The sequence below is a fragment of the Salvelinus namaycush genome, chromosome 12, assembly GCF_016432855.1.
Source record: "Salvelinus namaycush isolate Seneca chromosome 12, SaNama_1.0, whole genome shotgun sequence".
Lineage (NCBI taxonomy): Eukaryota > Metazoa > Chordata > Actinopteri > Salmoniformes > Salmonidae > Salvelinus > Salvelinus namaycush.
The window spans coordinates 48,131,658-48,158,131 of record NC_052318.1 but is presented as its reverse complement, the minus strand read 5'-3'; the positions used below and the strand labels follow the sequence as shown (position 1 = coordinate 48,158,131).

The 26,474-nt window shown below is 42.8% G+C and overlaps 1 pseudogene; it reads left to right on the top strand.

Annotated features, from left to right (window-relative positions):
• Positions 1-24,388, top strand: part of LOC120057617 — a 73,670-nt pseudogene extending 49,282 nt beyond the window's left edge.
• Positions 24,389-26,474: the final 2,086 nt, after the last annotated feature.

The window sequence follows — 26,474 nt, the reverse complement described above, 5'->3', positions numbered from 1 at the left end:
GAGTCAATACACTGTATCACCAACTATGCTGGTGCGAGACTATGGGAATAGAGATTTCCTCACTGACCCTGGTAATTCCTGACAGTGATACACTGATACACAGTACAAGCCAGACCCAGTCCCAAACAAAGAGCCAACATATAGTGAGTTAGAGAGGAACATTGAGAAAATTGTAATGTCTTGTTTTACCATGCACAACTGAGTGAGTATTAGCAGATGATAAAATGTAAACTAATATTGAATAACATCAACAACATAAGTGGAGACAGAATATTAGGATGTTTAGGTTTGTTGACCATGATGCACGACCATTTATGCAAGTGTCCTGCAGAGTCTTTCAGCATATTATAATTCAACTAAGGTGAAGCTGGAGCTACAGAGGCAGACTTGAACTTGTGACCCTAGGGTCCAAAATTACACACACACACTCTGCTCTCTGCGGGCTTTCCAGGTGTGTGTGTGTGTGTGGGTGTGTATGATGGACTTCTCCTGCAGGCCGAGCAGGCGCTGCTCTGGTCTCTGCAGGCCACTCATCATCTTGCAAAGGTGGTCTTTGGAGCTACGTTTCCTTCCAGTCTTTCAGATAGTTCTGTCTGCTCACTGACAGAGAGAGAGAGCAAGGGAGAGGGCGGGGGAGAGAGATTGATGGGGGAGAGAGAGATGGTTGGGATAGATATACAGTACCAGTAAAAGTTTGGACACACCTACTCAAAAGGGTTTTTCTTAAATTTGTACTATTTTCTACATTGTAGAATAATAGTGAAGACATCAAAACTATGAAATAACACATATGGAATCATGTAGTAAGCATAAAAGTGTTAAACAAACAAAATACATTTTAGATTCTTCAAAGTAGCACCTTCTTCCTTGATGACAGCTTTGCACAATCTTGGCATTCGCTCAACCAGCTTCACCTGAAATGCTTTTCCAACAATCTTGAAGGAGTTCCCACATATGCTGTGCACTTGTTGGCTGCTTTTCCTTCACTCTGCGGTCCAACTCATCCCGAACCATCTCAATTGGGTTGAGGTTGAGTGATTGTTGAGGCCAGGTCATCTGATATAGCACTCCATCACTCTCCTTCTTGGTCAAATAGCCCTTACACAGCCTGGAGGTGTGTTGGGTCATTGTCCTGTTGAAAAACAAATGATAGTCCCACTAAGCACAAACCAAATGGGATGGCGTATCACTGCAAAATGCCATGGTAGCCATGCTGGTTAAGTATGCCTTGAATTCTAAATAAATCACAGACAATGTCACCAGCAGAGCACCCCCACACCATCACACCTCCTCCTCCATGCTTCACAGTGGGAACCACGCATGCGGAAATCACCCGTTCACCTACTCTGCGTCTCACAAAGACATGGCGGTTGGAACCAAACATCTCAAAATTGGACTCATCAGACGAAAATAAGGATTTCCATCGGTTTAAATGTCCATTGCTCGTGTTTCTTGCCCCAAGCAAGTCTCTTCTTATTATTGGTGTCCTTTTGTAGTGGTTTATTTGCAGCAATTCAACCATGAAGTCTCCTCTAAACAGTTGATGTTGAGATGTGTCTGTTACTTGAACTCTGTGAAGCATTTCTTTGGGCTGCAATTTCTGAGGCTGTTAACTCTAATGAACGTATCCTCTGCAGCAGAGGTAACTCTGGGTCTTCCTTTCTGTCAGGTATTCTCCCTCTCTGGCTTCCAGGTCATCAGGCTGCTGATTATCCCACACACCTGTCACCATCGTCTCGTGCACCTGCGCCTCATGACACTCACCTGGACTCCATCACCTCCTTGATTATCTTCCCTATATCTGTCACTCCCCTTGGTTCTATCCTCAGGTGTTATTGACTCTGTTTCATGTCGGTGCATTGTTTGTGTTTCGTGTTTATTGTTTTGTTTATTAAAACACTCCCTGTACTTGATTCCCGACTCTCAGCACACCCGTTACACTTTCCTGTGGCGGTCCTCATGAGAGACAGTTTTATCATAGCGCTTGATGATTTTGGCGACTGCACTTGAAGAAACTTTAAAAGTTCTTAATTTTCTGTATTGACAGACATTCGTGTCTTAAAGTAATGGACTGTCGTTCCTCTTTGCTTATTTGAGCTGTTCTTACCATAATATGGACTTGGTCTTTTACCAAATAGGGCTATCTTCTGTATACCACCCCTAACGGATTGGCTCAAACGCATTAAGAAGAAAATAAATTCCACAAATTAACTTAACAAGGCAAACCTGTTCATTGAAAATCATTCCAGGTGACTACCTCATGAAGCTGTGTAACGATGTGCGTTGAGAGTCGGGAAGCAAGTTCAGGGTTGTTTTTTAACTTCTTATGGCTGCAGGGGCAGTATTGAGTAGCTTGGATGAAAAGGTGCACAGAGGTGCCCAGAGTAAACGGCCTGATCCTCAGTCATAGTTGCTAATATATGCATATTATTATTAGTATTGGATAGAAAACACTCTGAAGTTTCTAAAACTGTTTGAATTATGTCTGTGAGTATAACAGAACTCATATGGCAGGGAATTACCCGAGAAAAAATCCAAACAGGAAGTGGAAATTCTGAGGCTGGTCGATTTTCAACCAAGATCCCATTGAAATCACAGCGAGATATGGATAAGTTTGCACTTCCTACGGCTTCCACTAGATGTCAACAGTCTGTAGATGTAACGGCTGTCCTCCTCATCTGAGGAGGAGTAGTAACAAGGATCGGAGGACCAATGCGTAGCGTGGTATGTGTCCATAATATATCTTAATGATTGGCACTTCAAAGGCACTTTAATGATTGGCACAACATTTTTGGGGCTGCCTCTCTGGCTTCCAGCCGCGCTTACGTGCAGCCTCCTCATACCACCGCCTCTCCGCTTTCGCTGCCTCCAGATCAGCTTTGGGGCGGCGATACTCTCCAGCCTGTGCCCAGGGTCCCTTGCCGTCCAGAATCTCCTCCCAGGTCCAAGAGTCCTGCGATCGCTGCTGCTGCTGCTTTTGCCCGTTACCACGCTGCTTGGTCCTTTGTTGGTGGGTGTTTCTGTAACGGCTGTCCTCCTCCTCATCTGAGGAGGAGTAGTAACAAGGATCGGAGGACCAATGCGCAGCGTGGTATGTGTACATAATATATTTTAATGATATAAACGATACGTGAAATACAAACCGAAACAGTTCCGTGTGGGACAAACACTGACACGGAAAATAACCACCCACGAAACCCAGGTGGAAAAAGGCTACCTAAGTATGATTCTCAATCAGAGACAACTAACGACACCTGCCTCTGATTGAGAATCATACCAGGCCAAACGAAAAAACAACATAGAAAAACGAACATAGATAACCCACCCAACTCACTCCCTGACCATACTAAAACAAAGAAATAACAAAATAACTAAGGTCAGAACGTGACAGTAGAACCTTGTCTGATGCCTCTACTGTGAAGGGGGGCCGAATGAGAGGGGAATTAGTCAGGCCATGACCTGACCATTCTTTGACCATGCGCGTTCACATGAGAGGGAGCTCTGTTCCATCTCTCATCTGAAGTCAATGTAATTCTTCGGTTGGAACGTTATTCAAGATTTATGTTAAAAACTTCTTGTCAATAGGGGGGCCCTGTTTTCACTTTGGAAAAAATCGTGCCCAAATTAAACTGCCTCGTACTCTATTCTAGATCATACAATATGCATATTATTATTACTATTGGATAGAAAACACTCAAGTTTCTAAAACTGTTTGAATTATATCTGTGAGTAAAACAGAACTCATTTTGCAGCAAACTTCCAGATAGGAAGTGAAAAATCTGAAAACGATGCTCTGTTCCAGGGCCTGCCTATTCAATTGCCTAATATTTATCGATATGCATGCACTTCATACGCCTTCCACTAGATGTCAACAGGCAAGTTGGTCAAGGTTAGTGATTCATTTTATATCTTTTGCTGGTTTTTGCGAATGCTATCTATGCGGTGAATAAATCCGGTTGTGTGTTTGAATATTGTGGTAAGCTAATATAATGCTATATTGTGTTTTCGCTGTAAAACACTTAAAAAATCGGAAATATTGGCTGGATTCACAAGATGTTTATCTTTCATTTGCTGTACACCATGTATTTTTCATAAACGTTTTATGATGAGTATTTAGGTATTTCAAGTTGCTCTCTGTAATTATTCTGGCTGCTTTGGTGATATTTTTGATGGTAGCTGCAATGTAAAACTATGATTTATACCTCAAATATGCACATTTTCGAACAAAACATACATTTATTGTATAACATGTTATAAGACTGTCATCTGATGAAGTTGTTTCTTGGTTAGTGACTAATTATATCTCTATTTGGTCGGTTTTGTGATAGCTACCTATGCGGTAGAAAAATGGTGAAAATATGCGGTTGAGTCTTTGGCTATTGTGGTTAGCTAATATAAATACATATTGTGTTTTCGCTGTAAAACATTTAAAAAAAAGAAAAATGATGGCTGGATTCACAAGATGTTTATCTTTCATTTGCTGTATTGGACTTGTGATTTCATGATATTTATATGCTATTATTTACTTGTGGCGCTATGCTAGGCTATGCTAGTCAGCTTTTACTGATGAGGATGCTCCCAGATCCGGGATGGGTGTTAAGTAGAGGTTAAAAACATTCTAAAGATTGATTCAATACATCATTTGACATGTTTCTACTGACTGTTACGGAACTTTTGGACATTTCGTCAGCTTTTAGGGAACGCTCTTCGTGACTTTGGATTTGTTTACCAAACGCGCTAACAAAAGTAGCTATTTGGACAGAAATTATGGACATTACCCAACAAAACTAACATTTCTTGTGGAAGTGGGAGTCCTGGGAGTGCATTCTGACGAAGATCTGCAAAGGTAAGTGAAGATTTATAATGCTTTTTATGAGTTTTGTTGACTGCACAATTTGGTGGGTAACTGTATGGCTTGCTTTTGTGGCTGAACGCTGTTTTCAGATGATTGAATATTGTGTTTTCCCCTTGTGAGACCATATATTGACACATGCACATTTGTGGCCTGCTGGAGGTCATTTTGCAGGGCTCTGGCAGTGCTCCTCTTTGCACAAAGGCGGAGGTAGCGGTCCTGCTGCTGGGTTGTTGCCCTCCTACGGCCTCCTCCACGTCTCCTGATGTACTGGCCTGTCTCCTGGTAGCGCCTCCATGCTCTGGACACTACGCTGACAGACACAGCAAACCTTCTTGCCACAGCTCGCATTGATGTGCCATCCTGGATGAGCTGCACTACCTGAGCCACTTGTGTGGGTTGTAGACTCCGTCTCATGCTACCACTAGAGTGAAAGCACCGCCAGCATTCAAAAGTGACCAAAACATCAGCCAGGAAGCATAGGAACTGAGAAATGGTCTGTGGTCACCACCTGCAGAACCACTCCTTTATTGGGGGTGTCTTGCTAATTGCCTATAATTTCCACCTTTTGTCTATTCCATTTGCACAACAGCATGTGAAATTTATTGTCAATCAGTGTTGCTTCCTACGTGGACAGTTTGATTTCACAGAAGTGTGATTGACTTGGAGTTACATTGTGTTGTTTAAGTGTTCCCTTTATTTTTTTGAGCAGTGTATATATACTGTATATACACATATTTGCAAAAAATGTATGGGGGATTGGAAGTGATGCAGACAATTACATTGATGGAAGCTACAGTCTATTTTGTGGCGGCAGGTAGCCTAGTGGTTAGAGTGTTGGACTAGTAACTGAAAGGCTGCAAGATCAAATCCCCGAGCTGACAATCGTTCTGCCCCTGAACAAGGCAGTTAACCCACTGTTCCTAGGCCGTCATTGAAAATACGAATTTGTTCTTTACTGACTTGCCTAGTTAAATAAAGGTAAATAAAATATTAAAGCTGATTACCTCCTAAAAAATATATAAAAATATAATACTTCTTACTCAAGGCCATTTTTTGTTGTTATTCCTGTCACTGTTAACATGCCCCGTTGTGACCCCAGTGTACCGAAATCATGAACTACCCAAAATGCTTATTGAGAATCTGTGTATATTGTAACATTCTTCCCTTCCGACAACCTACAAGCGTCAGTTAAAACATATATCTCTGCCCCCTGGGATGACACAGAGGCTGGCAGTGGGCCAGCCTACACAATACTTCACTACCCTGTAATCACACACAGCATACCCCGTTACTCTCTTCCCTTCTATGGTTATGTAGTTAGAGCCGTCTACATACAATACTTGTCCCGATTCACATTCTGTCTCTTGCAAATCGGGCCGAGACTTGAGTAATTTCATCTGGGTCACAAACTCAGCAAAAAAAAGAAACGTCCCTTCTTCAGGACCCTGTCTTTCAAGGATAATAAGTAAAAATCCAAATAATTTCACAGATCTTCATTGTAAAAGGTTTAAACAGTGTTTCCCATGCTTGTTCAATGAACCAGAAACAATTAATGAACATGCACCTGTGGAACGATCTTTAATACACTAACAGCTTACAGACGGTAGGCAATTAAGGTCACAGTTATGAAAGACACTAAAGAGGCCTTTCTACTGACTCTGAAAAACATCAAAAGAAAGATGCCCAGGGTTCCTGCTCATCTGTGTGAACGTGCCTTAGGCATGCTGCAAGGAGGCATGAGAACTACAGATGTGGCCAGGGTAATAAATTGCAATGTCCTTACTGTGAGACGCCTAAGACAGCTCTACAGGGAGACAGGATGGACAGCTGATCGTCCTCGCAGTGGCAGACCACGTGTAACAACACCTGCACAGGATCAGTACATCCGAACATCACACCTGTGGGACAGGTACAGGATGGCAACAACAACTGCCCGAGTTACACCAGGAACGCACAATCCCTCCATCAGTGCTCAGACTGCCTGTTGTACTTTTTGCCTGTTGTAAGGCAGGTCCTCACCAGACATCACCGGCAACAATGTCACCTATGGGCACAAACCTAGCGTCGCTGGACCAGACAGAACTGGCAAAAAGTGCTCTTCACTGACGAGTCGCGGTTTTGTCTCACCAGGGGTGATGGTCGGATTCACGTTTATCGTCGAAGGAATGAGCGTTACACCGAGGCCTGTACTCTAGAGTGGGATCTATTTGGGTCCGTCATGGTCTGGGGCGGTGTGTCACAACATCATCGGACTGAGCTTGTTGTCATTGCAGGCAATCTCAACGCTGTGCGTTACAGTGAATACATCCTCCTCGCTCACGTGGTACCCTTCCTTCAGGCTCATCCTGACATGACTCTCCAGCATGACAATGCCACCAGCCATACTGCTCGTTCTGTGCGTGATTTCCTGCAAGACAGGACTGTCAGTGTTCTGTCATGGCCAGCGAAGAGCCCAGATCTCAATCCCATTGAGCAAATCTGGAACCTGTTAGATCGGAGGGTGAGGGCTAGGGCCATTCCCCCAGAAATGTCTGGAAACTTGCAGGTGCCTTGGTGGAAGAGTGGGGTAACATATCACAGCAAGAACTGGCAAATCTTGTGCAGTCCATGAGGAGGAGATGCACTGCAGTTCTTAATGCAGCTGGTGGCCACACCAGATACTGAGTGTTACTTTTGATTTTGACCCCCCATTTGTTCAGGGACACATTATTCCATTTCTGTCTCAGTTGCTGAATCTTGTTATGTTCATACAAATATTTACACAAGTTAAGTTTGCGTAAAATAAACACTGTTGACAGTGAGAGGACGTTTCTGAATTTATGTGTGATTCACACTCCCCAGACAACAGCATAAACAACGCAGAACTCAAAGCACCAATTTAATGGAGATGTATATTTTCCCCATTTAACCCTTGTGTGGTGTTCGGGTCTGTAGGACGCATTTTCAATGTTTACTAAAATCAAAATGTGTGAAGAACATGTAAAATAACACATTTTCATTGAGTGCACACTGTGCAACCACCTACACATTTATATTACATAGGTGGTGTTCGGGTCCCGATTGTAATAAGAGTGTGTGTGTGTAGGTGAAAACAAGTAAAAAATTCAACAAAAAAGTTTGCGGTGTGCCTTCACTCTGTCTTCCTCCTCCCTGGGCCTGCTGTTTCAACATAGCACCAATACCCTGTCTGTCTCCCTGCCTGTCTGCCTGTCTCCTGCTTTTCTTGCACTCTTTACCTTGCACAATGTCATTTCGATACATTATTTTGATACTACCCCAGCCAGTTGCAAATTGGGGGAGGGACACAACAAATAAATATCTTTGTGTGTGTGGCTCCTTACTACAATCAATCAGTCTGGCAAAAATAATCTCTGCTCAGAGGGCCGTAGAAATAATTGTTGAAGAGAGAGAAGCTAGTGTGGAATTTTCCGAACATGAGGATCATGTCTCCGTCAATTCGGAGTCTGACAGTGAGTTGGAAGAAGATGAGATTGACCCTCAGCCAGCCCCAAGACCATCAGCAACCAGCTCATCAGCAGCCAGCAGGAGGAGAAATATGGATTTAAATAAGGTGAAATTGCATGGTCTTCTTGCACAAGGAACGAGCCACCCCGTATGGCTGCCAATGTGATAAGGATGCAACCAGGGCCGACACGGATGGCGGTTACTCATGGGAAGCACAAAGTCTTCTTTTGAACTGACACCATCCAGAAAATCCTTCTGAACTGCATTAATTTGGAGGGAAGGCGTGTTTTTGGAAAGACATGGAAGGAGATGGACTACTTTGGGGTTCTTTTCATTGCTGCTGTTTTCAGCTCCAATGGGGAATCCACAGAATCCCTGTGGGATGCAGAAACTGGCAGAGAACTTTTCCATGCAACAATGTCTCTGGAAAACGTCCACATTATTTCCAGGATTGTCCGCTTCGATAACTGAGACACCAGACACGCTAGCTGCAATCATGTCAGTGTGGGACAAGCGGGTGTACCATATCCCTTGTTTTACAACCCTGGGCTCAATGATACTGTTTATGAGCAGCTTATGCCATTTAGGGGCTGCTGCCCCTTCAGGTAGTACATACCATCTACACCCGCAAAATATGGAATCAAGATCTTGGCTGCCTGTTATGCTGCTTCATCATATGCATGGAACTTGCAAGTGTATACAAGTGTATACAAGGAAGCCAAATGAAGGAGACCTTGAGAAGAACCAAGGGATGCGTGTTGTCCTGGACGTGACACAGGGAATCCGTGGTCACAACATCATATGCGATCAACTTTTTTACTTCAAACAAGTTGGGACAAGAGCTCAAGAGGAAGCTGACGATGGTAGGATCAGTACGAAAAACAAGCCAGAGCTCCCACCTCAGCTGTTGATGACACAGCACAGGCCTATCAATTCCACTAAGTTTGTTCACGGCTGACACGTCCTTAATGTCCTACGTGCAAAGAAGGGAAAAGTGTGGTACTCATGAGGGATGGAAGAATCGGTAGCCAGAAACATTAAAAAACGCAAATTATAATGGATATAATGCCACAAAAGGTGGGGTAGACAATTGGTGCAAAAGAAGAACCCTACGCAGGACACTTGTGATATTCTTCAACATATTGGACAACTCGTTTGTCATCTGGATAGCGTTTAACCCAGATTGGAACAGAGGGAAGCTCCAGAGGAGACGGCTCTTTCTCGAGGAGCTGGGCAAGGCATTGGTAAGACCTCAAATCCAGAGGCAACATATCCCACGGACACCAGCTTCTGCAGCCATTGTGAGGAGTTTCAGGAGGAGGATGATGGTGCCCCATCCACCCGACTTACAGAACCAACAACTCCAATACCGGAAGTAAGTGTGAGTGATGTTGTTGTGTGTGTGTGTGTGTGTGTGTGTGACTCTCCTACCTTGGCCTGCTGTAACTATATGAGTGAATGAGTGAGTGAGTGAGATGTTAGTAAAATTCCTGAACTAAATGTTTTCATCATTCTAGATTGCAGCCAGTAGCAACAAGAAGCACTGCGACATGTGTGGACCCAAGAAGGACAGGAAGACACAGTACACATGCATCAAGTGCAATAAATACATTTGCAACTCACACACAGTGAAACTGTGGCGTGTAGTCCGACCTTAATTTGTGTTCAATGGGGCTCATTTCTAATTTCCATAAAACGCTGTATCTAAAATGTTTCCTTCCAATTTGTTCAGTTCAATGCAATAAACATCAATAGTGATAAAAACCTTGTTTTCATTTATATTTGTTCAAGACACACACGATTTATTCCACCCGTGTCTTGATTACAATTTATTTTTGTTTACAAAAATCTAATTTGATCCAAAAAAGAGAATAGCGCTTTTATTGATAAATGTGATCTAGCAGAGGTACAGTTGAAGTCGGAAGTTTACAAACACTTAGGTTGGAGTCATTAAAACTTGTTTTTCAACCACTCCACAAATGTCTTGTTAACAAACTATAGTTTTGGTAAGTCGGTTAGGACAAGTCAGGACAAGTCATTTTCCCAACAATTGTTTACAGACAGATTATTTCACTTATAATTCACTGTATCACAATTGCAGTGGGTCAGAAGTTTACATACACTAAGTTGACTGTGCCTTTAAACAGCTTGGAAAATTCCAGAAAATTATGTCATGGCTTTAGAAGCTTCTGATAGGCTAATTGACATCATTTGAGTCAATTGGAGGTGTACCTGTGGATGTATTTCAAGGCCTACTGTCACAACTTCTGCCGAAGTCGATGCCTCTCCTTGTTCGGGCGGTGCTCGGCGATCGACGTCACCGGTCTTCTAGCCATCATTGATCTATTTTCCATTGGTTTTGTCTGGTCTTACACACCTGGTTCCAATCCCATTCATTAATTGTTGTGTATTTAACCCTCTGTTTCCCCTCATGTCCTTGTCAGAGATTGTTTATTGTTATGTTCATGTTCTATGGATTGCTGTGCAACGGGTTCTTGTACCCACATTTATTTTATTATGGACTTTGGTTTTGGAGTTTGTTTTAAGTTATTAAAATACTCAATTTATACCAAGTTGAATTCTCCTCCGCTTGACTTCCCTGCCACCTACATACACGACGTGACACCTACCTTCAAACTCAGTGCCTCTTTGCTTGACATCATGGGAAAATCAAAAGAAATCAGCCAAGACTTCAGAAAAATTATTGTAGACCTCCACAAGTCTGGTTCATCCTTGGGAGCAATTTCCAAACGCCTGAAGGTGCCACGTTCATCTGTACAAACAATAGTACGCAAGTATAAACACCATGGGACCACGCAGCCGTCATACCGCTCAGGAAGGAGAAGCGTTCTGTCTCCTAGAGACGAACATACTTTCGTGCGACATGTGCAAATCAATCCCAGAACAACAGCAAAGGACCTTGTGAAAATGCTGGAAGAAACAGGTACAAAAGTATCTATATCCACAGTAAAACGAGTCCTATATCGACATAACCTGAAAGGCCGCTCAGCAAGGAAGAAGCCACTGCTCCAAAACTGCCATAAAAAAGCCAGACTACGGTTTGCAACTGCACATGGGGACAAAGATCATACTTTTTGAAGAAATATCCTCTGGTCTGATGAAACAAAAATAAAAATGTTTGGCCGTAATGACCATCGTTATGTTTGGAGGAAAAGTTGGGATGCTTGCAAGCTGAAGAACACCATCCCAACCATGAAGCACGGGGGTGGCAGCATCATTTGTGGGGTGCTTTGCTGTAGGAGGGACTGGTGCACGTCACAAAATAGATGGAGTCATGAGGATGGAAAATTATGTGGATATATTGAACCAATATCTCAAGACATCAGTCAGGAAGTTAAAGGTTGGTCGCAAATGGGTCTTCCAAATGGACAATGAACCCAAGCATACTTCCAAAGTTGTGGCAAAATGGCTTAAGGACAACAAAGTCAAGGTATTGGAGTGGCCATCACAAAGCCCTGACCTCAATCCTATAGAAAATGTGTGGGCAGAACTGAAAAAGCGTGTGCGAGCAAGGAGGCCTACAAACCTGACTCAGTTACACCAGCTCTGTCAGGAAGAATGGGCCAAAATTCACCCAACTTATTGTGGGAAGCTTGTGGAAGGCTACCCGAAACACTTGACCCAAGTTAAACAATTTAAAGGCAATGCTACCAAATACTAATTGAGTGTATGTAAACGTATGACCCACTGGGAATGTGATGAAAGAAATTAAAGTGAAATAAATCTTTCTCTCTACTATTATTCTGACATTTCACATCCTTAAAATAAAGTGGTGATCCTAACTGACCCAAGGCAGGGCATTTTTACTAGGATTAAATGTCAGGAATTGTGAAAAGCTGAGTTTAAATGTATTTCGCTTAGGTGTTTGTAAACCTCCGACTTCAATTGTAAATGGCAAATATTAACCATGTATCATGTCTATATTGCTTGTAATTGTTATAAGTCAACATCTAAGTATTAAGTATTTTTACGTCAATTGTTATGGCTGTATTGTTTTAAAAACCCAATAATGTTGTGGGACCATCAGACCCGCATACATTGGGTGAATAACAAAAACATGAACACCACACAAGGGTTAACAATTAACTCCCGTTTTGTCCATCTCGCACTAGTAACATGTTGCGCTTCCGTGCTGTTAACTATGGTTGCTACAGTGTGTGGAACACACAGATCCACTTTTTGACCCATTGTAATCGAAGCAGTCGCTTCTACCGCCCTCAGACACAGTGGCATTCCTCTCGCCACTGAGTCTAACGATTTACTCCAGTACATTACTGGTCTGTCTTTCCCCCATGAATTTGCGTAGCCTGCACTGCAATGCTCTTCATGTTCATGAACAAAATTTTTTTTAGGGTCATTTTAGGTTTGGCTACCCCAGTGATGGCTCTTGACACAATTGCTTCTTTAGCTAGACAAACGCTTCCTCACACTCTTGACTCCACTCTATTCTTTCATGGGGACCCTTCCACCCTTTCGTCAATTATTTAAGTACCTGAGCAATTTCAGAATATGATGGAATAATATGTCTCACAAAATTGAAAACCCCTTGGGTTTTCCTGAGTGTGTGAGGAGTGTTTGGTTGTGCCAGAGAACGCAGTGTTCCTATTTGATCACGTGTACTGTGCCTCATGCCTTTGAAATTGAAATCCCCAAATACAGTGCATTTGGAAAGTTTTCAGACCCCTTTACTTTCTCCTCATTTTCTTACGTTACAGCCTTATTCTAAAATGAATTTAAAAACAAAATCCTCATCAATCTACACTAGGGCTTTGGCAGTCACAAAATGTTGTCAGCCAGTGATTGTCAGGTATATAAATGTTGGCCTCATGGTAATTGACTGTTAATTAACATAAACACATTTAGCATCTCCTGGCTCCCACTGAAGCAGACCTATGGAACAACTACATTTTAAAAAGTCTAATAAATCCATGTAATATAGCCTACACCTTCACAATAAATCCATTATTTATTTTAGACAGGTCTAAAGAAGCATGACATGAAGAACATGTAGTCTATTTCAGAAGAACAGAATAGCATACTCTGCGTTGTCCTAATGTTAGGCCCTGATCTGGCTACTATTCCATATGACTGTGGGCTACACTAGTTCATTTAGCAGACAAGATTTGCTTAGAATTCTGTGGCATTATTTTATAGTATGAAGAATACAATTGAACAAAACCGAATAAAATAGAAAGGATATTTTAGAGAGTGCGCACGTACGGCTATTCTCTGTTGAGCAGTTAACAAATAAATAGGTATTCCTATATGCTTAATTTAGAGTTAATAATGTAACTTTAGTTGTTCTACATGTTTTGATGTTTAATACAGTGTAAGGCTGCATGATGCGACTCTAATGACGATTTGAAAAAAGTCGCTAGAAAGACATTTTTTGCGCAGGCTGTACACACCACATCAGTCACTCATTCATAATTTGACAAGCACTTACTGGTTGGTAGGTGATCAAATACTTATGTCATGCAATAAAATGCAAATTAATTACTTAAAAATCATACAATGTGATTTTCTGGATTTTTGTTTTAGATTCCGTCTCTCACAGTTGAAGTGTACCTAAGATAAAAATGACAGACCTCTACATGCTTTGTAAGTAGGAAAACCTGCAAAATCGGCAGTGTATCAAATACTTGTTACTTGTTCTCCCCACTGTATGTCTGTCTATTTTGCCAAATATCTCGCAAAGTGTATATTTAGATTTAAAAAAAAATTGGACACCCTTTTAAACATGATAATTTCTTCTTTCTAATTATGTAAGGCTGGGCAGCATAATCCGTTGTCATCAAACGCTAACCCCGAAATAACTTTTGCCCTTGGAATGCTTTGTTCCCCCCATTGTTGTCCTATGGAGAAGCATGCTTGTATATTTCACAAAATATCTCAATGTGTATATTTAGATTTTTTAAAGTCGGACACCTTTATAATCAAGATAATCTCCTCTTTCTAAGTACATAAGGTTGGGCAGCGTACTCTGCTGTCATCGATCGCTAGACCAGAAATAGTCCAAAGTTGCCCTTCTTTTCCTACTTCCTCGTTATGCAGACATAAACTCACTTCGCACCATCGAGGTGCGGATGTTTACTTTCTACACAAGTTGTTATTTTTCAGTTTCGTCCTAAGAACAAATTGTAGTGGTAAAATAAAAAGGGCTACATTTGTTGGTGCCATTTAGGCTAATTGGAATTCTAAGCGTCAGTTTTCTTTTGCCATTTCTGAGCCTTGGGTGAATTTTGACTCGTTCTATTGTCCAGCCAAACAACCACTAGCATCAATAAACCTTTTTTACACAATGCAGCTGATCAGAAGGTTTAGCTTAAAATGTTGATAAACTATTAGGGTTAGGGTTATTTTGTCTTCACATTATAAGACATTATAAAGCCAACAATTCAAATAGTTTAGGACTGGAAGTAGCCTTTTGTCACGCTCGTCGTTGGAATGAGAAGAGGAGTACCAACGCGCAGCGTGGTAAGTGTCCATATTGATAATTTTTTATCATGAACACAAAACAAAATAACGAGAACGAAACAGTCCTGAACGGTGAATACAAAAAACACTGAACAGAAAATAATCACCCACAAAACACAATGAAAAACAGGCTACCTTAATATGGCTAGAAAGTTTAGAAAGTTTAATTTAATTTTGATCCAAATTATGTGGAACCTGATTTAACTTTCAATGTTCATTTGTTTATTTCTCATGGTGGGCGGAGAACTGTCACGTTCTGACCATAGTTCTTTTGTGTTTTCTTTGTTTTAGTGTTGGTCAGGACGTGAGCTGAGTGGGCATTCTATGTTGTGTGTCTAGTTTTCCTGTTTCTATGTTTGGCCTGATATGGTTCTCAATCAGAGGCAGGTGTTTGTCATTGTCTCTGATTGGGAACCATATTTAGGTAGCCTGTTTTGTGTTGGGGTTTTGTGGGTGGTTGTCTTCTGTCTTTGTGTCTATGCACCAGATAGGACTGTTTCGGTTTTGCCACATTTGTTATTTTGTAGTGTTCACGGTTTTGTTGTTATTAAACATGATGAACACTAACTACGCTGCGTCTTGGTCCGATCCCTGCTACACGACGAAGAGGAGGAAATCTGCCGTTACAGAACCACCCACCAAAACCGGACCAAGCAGCGTGGTAAAGGACAGCAGCAGCAGCAGCGGCCAAGTACACAGGACTCCTGGTCATGGGAGGAAATTCTGGACGGTAAGGGACCCTGGGTTCAAGCTGGAGAATATCGCCGCCCTCGTGAAGAGCTGGAGGCAGCTAAAGCCGAGAGGCGGTGGTATGAGGAGGCAGCACGGAAGCGTGGGTGGAAGCCAGAGAGGCAGCCCCAAAAATTTCTTGGGGGGGGCACACGGGGAGTGTGGTGAAGTCAGGTAGGAGACCTGCGCCAACTTCCCGTGCTTACCGTGGAGAGCGAGAGTACGGGCAGACACCGTGTTATGCGGAAGAGCGCACGGTGTCTCCTGTACGTGTGCATAGCCCGGTGCAGTACATCCCAGCTCCTCGTATCGGCCGGGCTAGAGTGGGCATCGAGCCAGGTGCCATGAAGCCGGCTCAACGCATCTGGTCTCCAGTGCGTCTCCTTGGGCCGGTGTACATGGCACCAGCCTTACGCATGGTGTCCCCCGTTCGCCAGCACAGCTGGGCGGGCTAAGGGGAGTATTCAACCAGGTAAGGTTGGGCAGGCTCGGTGCTCAAGAGCTCCAGTACGCCTTCACGGTCCGGTATATCCGGTGCCACCTCCTCGCACCAGCCCAGTGCCAACACCACGCACCAGGCTTCCTGTGCGTCTCCAGAGCCCTGTTCCTCCTCCACGCACTCGCCCTGTGGTGCGTGTCTCCAGCCCGGTACCACCAGTTCCGGCACCACGCACCAAGCCTCCTGTGCGTCTCCAGAGCCCTGTACGCCCTGTTGCTGCTCCCCGCACTAGCCTTGAGGTGCGTGTCCTTAGCCCGGTACCACCAGTTCTGGCACCACGCACCAGGCCTACTGTGCGCCTCAGCAGGTCAGAGTCTGCCGTCTGCCCAGCGCCGCCTGCGCTGCCCGTCTGCCCAGCGCCGTTTGAGCTGCCCGTCTGCCCAGCGCCATCTGAGCTGCCCGTCTGCCCAGCGCCGTCTGAGCTGCCCGTCTGCCCAGCGCCATCTGAGCCGCCCGTCTGTCCTGAGCCTTCAGAGCCGTCCGTCAGTCAGGAGTTGCCAGAGCCGCCCGCCAGTCAGGAGTTGCCAGAGCCGCCCGCCAGTCAGGAGTTGCCAGAGGCGCCAGCCAGTCAGGAGTTGCCAGAGCCGCCCGCCAGTCAGGAGTTGCCAGAGCCGCCCGCCAGTCAGGAGTTGCCAGAGCCGCCCGCCAGTCAGGAGTTGCCAGAGCCGCCCGCCAGTCAGGAGTTGCCAGAGCCGCCCGCCAGTCAGGAGTTGCCAGAGCCGCCCGCCAGTCAGGAGTTGCCAGAGCCGTCCGCCAGTCAGGGGCTGCCAGAGCCGCCCTTGGACGGTCTCCATTACAACGGAACCCCAACCGTCTGCGCGCTGGGCGCCTCGTGCATAATGTATTTTGTCCCCCTACCAAACACAACAAACGCGATCACACACGGCAGTTAAAATACAAAACAACTCTGAACCAATAACATTCATTGGGGAAGGTCGAAAAGCATTAAACTGTATGCAATTTGCTAGTTACTTGCAACTTGCTAGCAATTTGTCCTATTATCTGGAGCTTGCTGTTTGCTACTAATTTGTTCCTGTGATTAAACATTGATGTTTTTTACCTTGAGGCGCACAAGGCCCTCTTACTCCGACAAATAATCCACACATAAAACGCCGAACGATCGTTTCAGTATCTCTCCTCCTCCAGGCTTTTCATTGTTGAACTTATATGTTGATCCTCTAACTTTCCTAGTATTACCCCCGACTACTGGCAAAACAGTTCGTCCTTTCAATCACCCACATGGGTAGTCACCAATGAGAGATGGCACTGGTACCTGCTTCTATAACCAATGAGGAGATGGGAGGCAGACTTTCACGTGATCTGTGTCGAATAGGAATGACTTCTATTTAGCCCTTGGTATCGCAGACTGCTCGTTGGCGCGCACCGCGAGCAGTGTGGGTGCAATAATGAATAACATTGGATTTTCTAAATTTCTTTTGCGAGCTCGCGCACGGCGAACGTGTCCGGTCCCTGGTCAGCATGTAATCGTCATCCACCTACCTCCTTCCAAAACTGCCAAGGTCAGAGTTCATTGGATTTTCTAATGAGATTTTCTCAACTCCTGCTCATCTCTCCTCCACCTCTCTTGCCTAACCTTTTGAAAAGAGGCAGAGAGGTAATGGAGGAGAGTTAAACGTGGACGAAAATGCGCTTGCATGAAATTAGAATCTCCTCACGTGTCCTATCCCACTCACGGCGGCATCAAGCAAATTACTTTACAGGGGGTAGATCCCAAAATAAATGTATAAAGTGAATTCAAACACAATTAAGTTAGTTCGCAATACATGTTATAGATAAAATGATACAGTAATTGTGCATGCTTTTCCTCCTCCGACATGGGGTGCGGCAATATAAAAATATTTCGGTAGGAATTACGCATGTTTTTCCTCGCCAAAGGGGGCTATTGGGATGACGACTACAAATTTCACACGCCTCAACTGCAAAAGGCTATACAGGGCACCTGACACCCAAACGATATTTAATTTCAGCATTTATAAACAATGTGTTTTCCGTTAGGCGCTTTTGTCCGATAGTTTTTTTTTTGTTGCAAAAGCAGATAAATAAATTTTGGGGCCGGGGGAAATTTGTCCAGAAGAAAATCCCATTGCGAAATAATGCTTTTTAAGCCTATTCATTATGGAAATACATTGACTGGTCATGCTTATCGGTTAAATTGCATAATTTAGTTCGAATTAAATTCTTTGATGTGTACAGTATATTCATTAGGCATCTTATTTATCATAGCAACAGAGCCATTGGTGGGAAATCTGACGACAGAGCAAGTGTTGCTGCTACTACATTTCCTTGTGGTGCTTTTCAGACAACTGGAACGCGAAAATATATAGTCAAATCATGACGTCAGTGATCTTCGGTCGGAAAGTCGGAGCTCTAGAAGGGCTCGAGTTCCCGAGTTGTAATTCCGATTGGATGACGAGTTCAAAACGGAGCCAGGCTGTTTCTTCTCGACAAGTTGACCAATATAATAGGTAGCCTAAACTGTTATACTGTAGGGTGCGGCAGGGTAGCCTAGTGGTAGAGTTGGACTAACTGTAACTAAGGTGCAAGATTCAAAATCTGTTGTTCCTTCCCCTGAACAGGCAGTTAACCCACTGTTCCTAGCCGTCATTGAAAATACGAATTTGTTCTTAATACTGACTTGCCTATTTAAATAAAGGTTACACACAACTGACCAAAAGTTATTGTGTTGGTATTTACGTATGTTCCCATTACCATAAAACATATCAAAACCTATTTCTTTCACTAACTTGCTGTGCTGTGTCGTTGTTCTTTGTTCAGTCATTCATCTCCAACCAGGATGTCTATGGAACACCGTTTGGGTCTTTGGTGTGTCAAATAAGCTTGTTGACCAATCAGGACCTGAATATGACTAATTCACAATAATTTAACACGTTCATCATTTTTTTTATGTAATTATTACACATTGATTACACTATCACTCGTATTTCATATGTCCACAACGATTCATCGATACGTATGCTATGATGCATATAAATAGTAGATTGACATAGACTAGTGATTTTGCTGATTGTTACAACGTCTTGTTGGCTGAGTGAAAAGTAAAAGTGCACATCAGAATTCGTAAGAAAGACCGCACGTCTTGCATTCTCTACTTCTTCATCACTGGAACCACCCATCAAAGAAGCTAACACAGCCCTTGCACCCATGTCGACGAAACATTTAAACATTTGTTTCACTACGGCAGTTTTGATCGTCGCACAAGGAGGAAACGTGTATGGACGACATTGTTAGACGTTTTGTGAAGAGCAATCATGTTAGAATATTACTATTGTCCAGTCTGTCCGGTTAGAAATCGTGCATTACATGTGTACATCCGTGAAGCATTTTTGAAGGTCGTCGAAATGTGATATAGTTTCACTCCCTCATTTGCAGGTAAGTTCTCATATCAGCCTCTACAAGTTTGTCTGTTGACAACTGCACAATCAAGTTTACAGTACTAACGTTAGCTAACTAACCAACCTTAGAGAGCCATAAAGCTAACTAGGCTACACAACTAGTGATGGGAAACTGAGGCTTTCTGAGGCGTTGGCGGCTTTTTTTCCCGGCAAATTGTGCCGAAAAACTGTTATTCGGACCTTCCTTATCTGTTGACAATGGACATTATTGACATCTGCTTGGTCAACAAATAGTAAGCGTGATGAGATGGAGTTTCCCCCCCCTCCATTGTTTTCGTCAAACGTTGATTTTTGTTAACCTAACTATAATCCGTTGCAATACCAGGTTTTGCATTTGTTAACATCATGCTTCCCTTTTTTTTGCCTTCAATTTGACTATTTTTCAAAAACTAGAATCTATGACATTATTTATGCTAAAGACAAGCTTATACTATACTAAATAAAACAAATTATTTGAAAAACAGTGCAGAAAGTGTGGTTTCACAAAATAATTATCAAAATGCTGCGTCCTTAAACGGGATTTGACCTCGTAGCCTCACATCCTGATGTGCCTAGAGTACTGCTAAGCGACAGGTCAGGTGGAACTTGATGTACAAAACCCGAAACTGTATGGGTGTGTCCAGTAGAGTTCGGTGTTTGAAAGCAGCTTGGAATCGAAGAAAGCACCCAAACCATCAGTGCAATTTTACAAAATGCAGATAGTTTTGAAAAAGCTTGTGATCAAACAACGCTTCTGACATCATTGCGGACATTTTTGATAAATGAAACATGCTTCGGGCACACTGCTTTGAAGTTAGCTGCTTAGTGATGATGAGCTCTGGTATCAAAGGTAACACATCCTATAACAAACTATGCCTACTATGGCAATGACCAACACGGCTGGTCCTGGTTGTTTCTGCCGCCCTAGGCTAGACAAAAAATTCCGTCCTACAAGAATAGCCCAGTAAGCAAAATGATACCAAAATATATATTTTCCACATGTTGAAGTTAGGTTCAATTTAGGTTCTGAATGAAAGTTAAAAGATGTATTTATAGACGTCTATGTTTGTGCCAATCAGGCTGGTCCAGACCGGACAAAGTCTGAACCAAAACCAACGTCCGTGGATGTAGAAATCAAGGCTGGTCTGGACTGAAACAAAAAAGCATCAGTGCAGTCCGTGCTTACTGAGTTATAGCCTACAGCGGGATGAGCGATTCAATTTCAGGCAACGCTGTAGGCCAGGGATGGGCAACTCCAGTCCCTCAGCGACGGCGTGGTGGCACTTTTTTCCCCATCCCTAGTCAACACAGCTGATGAAACTATTGCATTTTAAACGGAAAGTTTTATGATTGGTTGATTATTGGAGTCAGATGTGTTAGCTGGGGCAAAAGTGCGACACCAATCAGGCCACAGAGGACTGGAGTTGCCCATCCCTGGGCCTCCAGTGTCACCTGAAATGTAATTTTAGGAATGCCCATCTATGTGGTATCACCTACCGTTTTGTAACCCCCCTCCAAAAAAAGACGGTGTGCCAATCAAATAAAAAATGCGCTAATCTTAGAAACCTGCATGATGTGATAAAGTTTCTGTCTCGTTACATTTGTCATACATTTGATCTCAGTCTGTAGGCTGCCGAAAAGGCCATATACTTTTCTACTACATTTGCTAGATCTGCTACAGGACGTATGTAAAATGTTTTGCCGGTAATGTTGGAGCACAGCAGCAATGCGTCTTGCCAACAGCACCCCGGATAGAGGCGCTGGGAATGGACATGATCAATATTTTGCGTCCCTACCTTTGACAAAGTGGGCACTGCTATGGTTTAGAGAAATTGTAATTGTTTTTTGTGAAGAATTCTGTGAATTTTATGTGTTGTTGGTGGCCTTGGCCAGTTTAACCTCTGAAAATGACGCAGTCCCAAATCTGCCGCATAAGCCCTGCCTAATGAGCCCTGGACAACATCTTCATCTTTATCTACAAATAAAGATCTAATCTATTCTCACTTTGCAGCCATGTACAAACTATCGTAAGTTTACATGGTTTCAGTACTAGTGCAGCACAATGTCTTTGAGGGCCACTGTGTTCTTGCAAGTTAGAGTATTTAGCTTTTAATGTTCTTGTGCTTTACCACGGTCTCTCTCCCTCACCCAGAGCTACGAATGGAGGGTCCTTCATGCGTTTGGCACAAGCTCTGTCATCTACTGTGAAAAGAAAGGGGGCCACTCCCTCCCAAGGAAGAAAATAGTGCATTGAAGGATGGTGAGCAGAAGGGAGCAGTAAAGATGGGTTGGAGAAAGGTCATAGAGCTACATGATTATGTAAAAATGGTAGCAGAACAGAGTGAGCAGAGAGTAGGGGTGAAGATGGAGGGAGTAACAGAGAGGGTCAAAATTGAAGAAATTCTTACACAACAGAAGAGTTGAGAAAAACTAGAATCAAAGGTGGAGCAGCAAAGGCGAGTGAGAAATGGAAGAAATAATCCAGATTAAAACAGAGGTTGAGCCAATTCTCGAGGTAAGGATGGAGGCTGTAAAGGAGAGCAAAATAGAGGAATTCCAGTTAAGATGGATAGTAGAAATGGAAGAATCCAGACTAAAACCGAACTTTTTCCCATTCCAGAAGTAAAGATGGAGGATGTAAAGGAGAGTGAGGAAATGAAAGAAATCACGTTGGCCATAGCAACAGAGGTTAACAAAACTAGGAGTAACAATGAGGTAGTGAGGGGGTGAAACAATCGTTGAGATCCAGGTTAAAACAGAAAGGGGTTGTAGACGTAAAGAAAGAGGGAGACAAAGTTGTGAGGAGCAATGTTAGAGGCCAATAAGGAGGAACAACAGTCAGACCCCCCCCAAGGAGGAAATCCAGCCTGTGAAAAGTGGGAAGGAGAGTCGCTGGACCTCCTGGGGGCCATGAAGGTAGAGGTGACCAACAAAAGGAAGTTTAAGGCCTTAAGGTGCGGAGGACCTCTCAGACTGCTGCCAGGCCCATGCAGCATCTATGGAGAGCACCACCAGTAATGTTCCAGAGGCCACTGGCATGGCTGATGTGCCGCACCTGCCCCAGGTGAGGAGACTTGTGCGTGGTCGACTCGTACTTATTTTTTTCTATCTTCTGCTGAGATCCAACTGCTTCTATTGATACATCTGTTTTCACATAGTGGGCCATATATCTAGTCTCACCTTTCTACTACCAAATTCCCACCCTTTTGTGTGTGCAGTGAGACACTGCCCTGATCTGGTTGCTGCTGTCTCTGCTGCCGGCGCTACTTTACCTAACCAAAGCCAGGCTGAGTCAGAGCTGCTGAAGAAGCTGAGGCAACATGAAGCTATCGGAGAGGCACAGAAGAACGGTACGTCAACAACATTGGGCAAGTGTCTTCTCATTTACTCTTACTGGTACTGATTTGGCACCTGGCAGCTATTTTTGAAGAAGGTTTTAACTTGCAGTGATTTGTGGTTGTTTTACTTACTTTAGTTGATGCACTGATTGCAGGTTGCTATAGAATAAAGTTTAAATGTAATTTGAGTCTTACTCCCTGGCTGTAGAGGTCCATAGTGTAATCTAACAGCCGTGAAACAAGCAGATATGCAATCTAATGAAGATGGCATTGTTTCAGGGTTATCATTGCTGACATGAAGGTGGGGAAGAAGCCCAACGGCAGACAGACCGCACGGCCGGACCAATCAGATCCGCTTTGATGAAGATGGGAGGGCTACACCCTGACGAGGCATCACTGCAGAGCTGGATGGTGGATTACGGAGGAGGTACGGATAATGCCCTGGACATAGCGAGGACTAAAGTACTGAAGTAAAAATGTCCTGTCTTCATTCATAATTAAATGTCTCCAATAAAGACAAGAGGCAGCTCTGTTTCTGCATATAGATTATTATTTATTGATGAGACATTGATGAGGCAGGCTTATGTTTCGGCGTAATGCCTTCATCAGAGCCTTGTGTAATGCTTGCATGTGTTTATCCTATGGCTTCTGCATTTTTTAAATTGTACAATAACCCCAAATAAATAAAAAATCAGTCAACTATTCCATAATATTCTGGCACATCCAGGAAGTCTTTTAGTGTGGGTGGTCTTTGTCTAGACTTTATTAATAGTGCTTGATTGAACTTGACCCTTGTCCTTTGACCCTGTGGTTGTCAGGAGATAGTCTATTTCAGGGAAAGGCTGAACATCTTCTCCCCGAGCACTGAACCGGATGGAAGACACAGATATAGCTGCTCCGACCCTATGGGACATGGAGTTAGCCAATCAAGTGGCCCTGTCAACCATCAAATGCCTCGTAATGGCTTTGAGGAGATGATCCATGGACCAAAGAGGGCAGGCTGTGGCAGTATCCATTAACAATGAGGCTGGTGAGTTCCTGTATGAGAGTTTTTTTCCTCGCCACTGTACTTTTGCTCGCTCTTGGAGTCTAGGCTGGGTTTACTGGCCGTGAAGGTCGTCATTGTAAATAAGAATTTGTTCTTAACTGACTTGCCTAGTTAAATAAAGGTTAAGTTTATAAGAATGATTTTTTTTAAATACTGTAAAGCACAGACGACTGTTGATATAAAGAAGGCTTATGAATGTGATCGATTTGACTGAAGGAAGAATCTGAGAAAAAGACAGTTGGGGCATTGATCGATAAGTGTTTTTTTTTTCTTCTCTGATCGCAAACCACTTTCTCCCACCTTGTCTCAGGTCGTTGAGGCGAGGCCCGATGCCCTTCCATGAGACACGTGTTTCCTGGAGAAACACCTGGAGAAGCTTTCCCACGCCAGGGACCTGTCGACACTTCATGGAGCTGGTGGTCTCGGCATGGCTAAAAATCCCTACTACACAGTACAGCAGAAGAGAGAACACATAGCCTGGTTCAGGACTACTTTCAGCAGAAAGAGGAGGTCCTCAAGGAGGCAGAGGTTTACCTCAACTGAAACTGTGATGTCAAATTTAAGAGAAACACAATCTTTGTAAGTAATTTATGATCACACACAAATGCTAACATGGGATTTAAGGGTTGTAGACTCCTTGGCGTGACAGCCTCGTCTCAGGGCTAGGGTGATCAGTATACATAAACAATAATGAACAGACACACCCTCCTGAAAACTGTCACTCAGAGATTGGATGGTATTTTCCCATGAGAGACCAATGGAGATGGTTAACAGAGAACCTAGTATAGCCCTTAATCGGATACACTATGTATTGCTTTGGTTGTTCAGAGACTCTTAACTATACACACCGTGCCGTTTCCTTCTCTACCTTGACAATTCACTGTTGTGTCTGATCACGGAGAAGTGTATAGCAACATGTTGTGTGCTTCAGATGGATCTGTCCTCGTGCTGTGCAATTTTAAAGAGTAACTATTACCTACATTTAATTAACACATTGAACTCGGCACTGCAAGATTTAGCTTCAAAATAGCTATCGTTATTGAGATGTTATTGAAATAAACACTGTTTTCAAAGTCTTGTTTGCGCTAGGATTTCTTTAAGACGGTGAGACTCTTAAGTGTTTTTTGTGATCCTGTGAATTCTCAGGAAACATTATTGCCCGGTCAATAAGATGATTAAAAAAGGGCTTGATCGGTTTTGGCCTTAGTAACCTCACTGTAAGCCAACAGGATAGAGGGAGAGTGTTTTGTAGAATGTTTTTAATAGAAAGGTCTTAAGGTTAAGAGAATAAAAACATTCTCCTTACAATTGTTGTGAAATGTTCCTATAAAAATTTCACAGCGTTAGTTCCTATCCTGGATCATGAGGATGTTGTTTTTCCACAGGTCGCAGGTCAGCAGTGAAATCAGTGTTTCATGTGGTCCAAATGGCAAACCGTTTCCCTATATGGTGCACTAACATTTGACCAGGGCCTCTATGGTCTATTGGTAAAAAATAGTACACTATATATGAAAATATTTGAGACGCATCCTAATTTACACAGCCTTCTAAGTTTCCCGATGCCAATTGCTTTTAGAGTCGTATAACATTTACTCAGTCATTGCGACATAAACGTTCACGCGTAAAAATTTTTACAGGAAAGGGGGGTTAGGAGGGTGAAAACAATGAAAGCAAATACCTACTAATTACGTCTTGTTCTGAAAACACTTAGCAGTTCCATTGTGTGACACGCATTGGAATAATGATAGCACTTGGCACATGATTCAATGAAAGGGAGTTGCTTTGCGTTCTAAAGTAAGTTTCATCCCCCAATGTTACTCCATACCACACTTGCTTGTTAAGGGTGAAACAACATATTATAATACCTTAGGAGGCGGAATAATTTGTAAGATGTCTATTTGACTTCTAAAGACTGCAAACAAATGTTGCATCGCTTGTCTTAGGGAGTAATTTATTTACCATGGTTGGGGTCAATTCCATGTCAATTCAGAATGTAACTTACTTCAAATTGGGTAAATTCATTAGAATTGAATCACTTTTTGACAGCATCACTTTTGATTTAAATAAAACTTCACGTAGATGTTTTCCTAGGACGAATGGTTCAAAAAGTGGCTTTGGACCTGAATGCCAAACATTCAGGACATAAAAGTGCTTGTCTTCATTACTGGAAATATAAAGGTTTGAGTTTGATATAATTTATAAGCTTATCAAGTGTTGTCAAATGATTTTATTATTTATTGAAGACCGTGTTTTATTTTTATAAAATGTAAACTTTTTAATGTCAATTAACTACAAATGCATACTCAAGATTTGTTTTCTTCTCATATTCGCATATTTGTAGCTTAGAACCTATTTCACATCTGAATTTTTTGCGTTGTGCCTGCCATTGGTTGAGTCAACTTGTTCTTGAATACAGGTGTCATTTAACTCATAGGTCCATTCTATGAATTATATTTCTATCCTTTCAGATCAGGTACCCAGCTAAATTCTTGTGTAGTAATTAGTAACTTCTAATTACTACCACAGAAGATTATCACGCACTGTTGAATGTCACCTTAAAATGGTCATGTTTATTCTGTTATCTATATTTCAATAGGTTTCCTAGGGAGGATTGTCAGTATAATTTAAA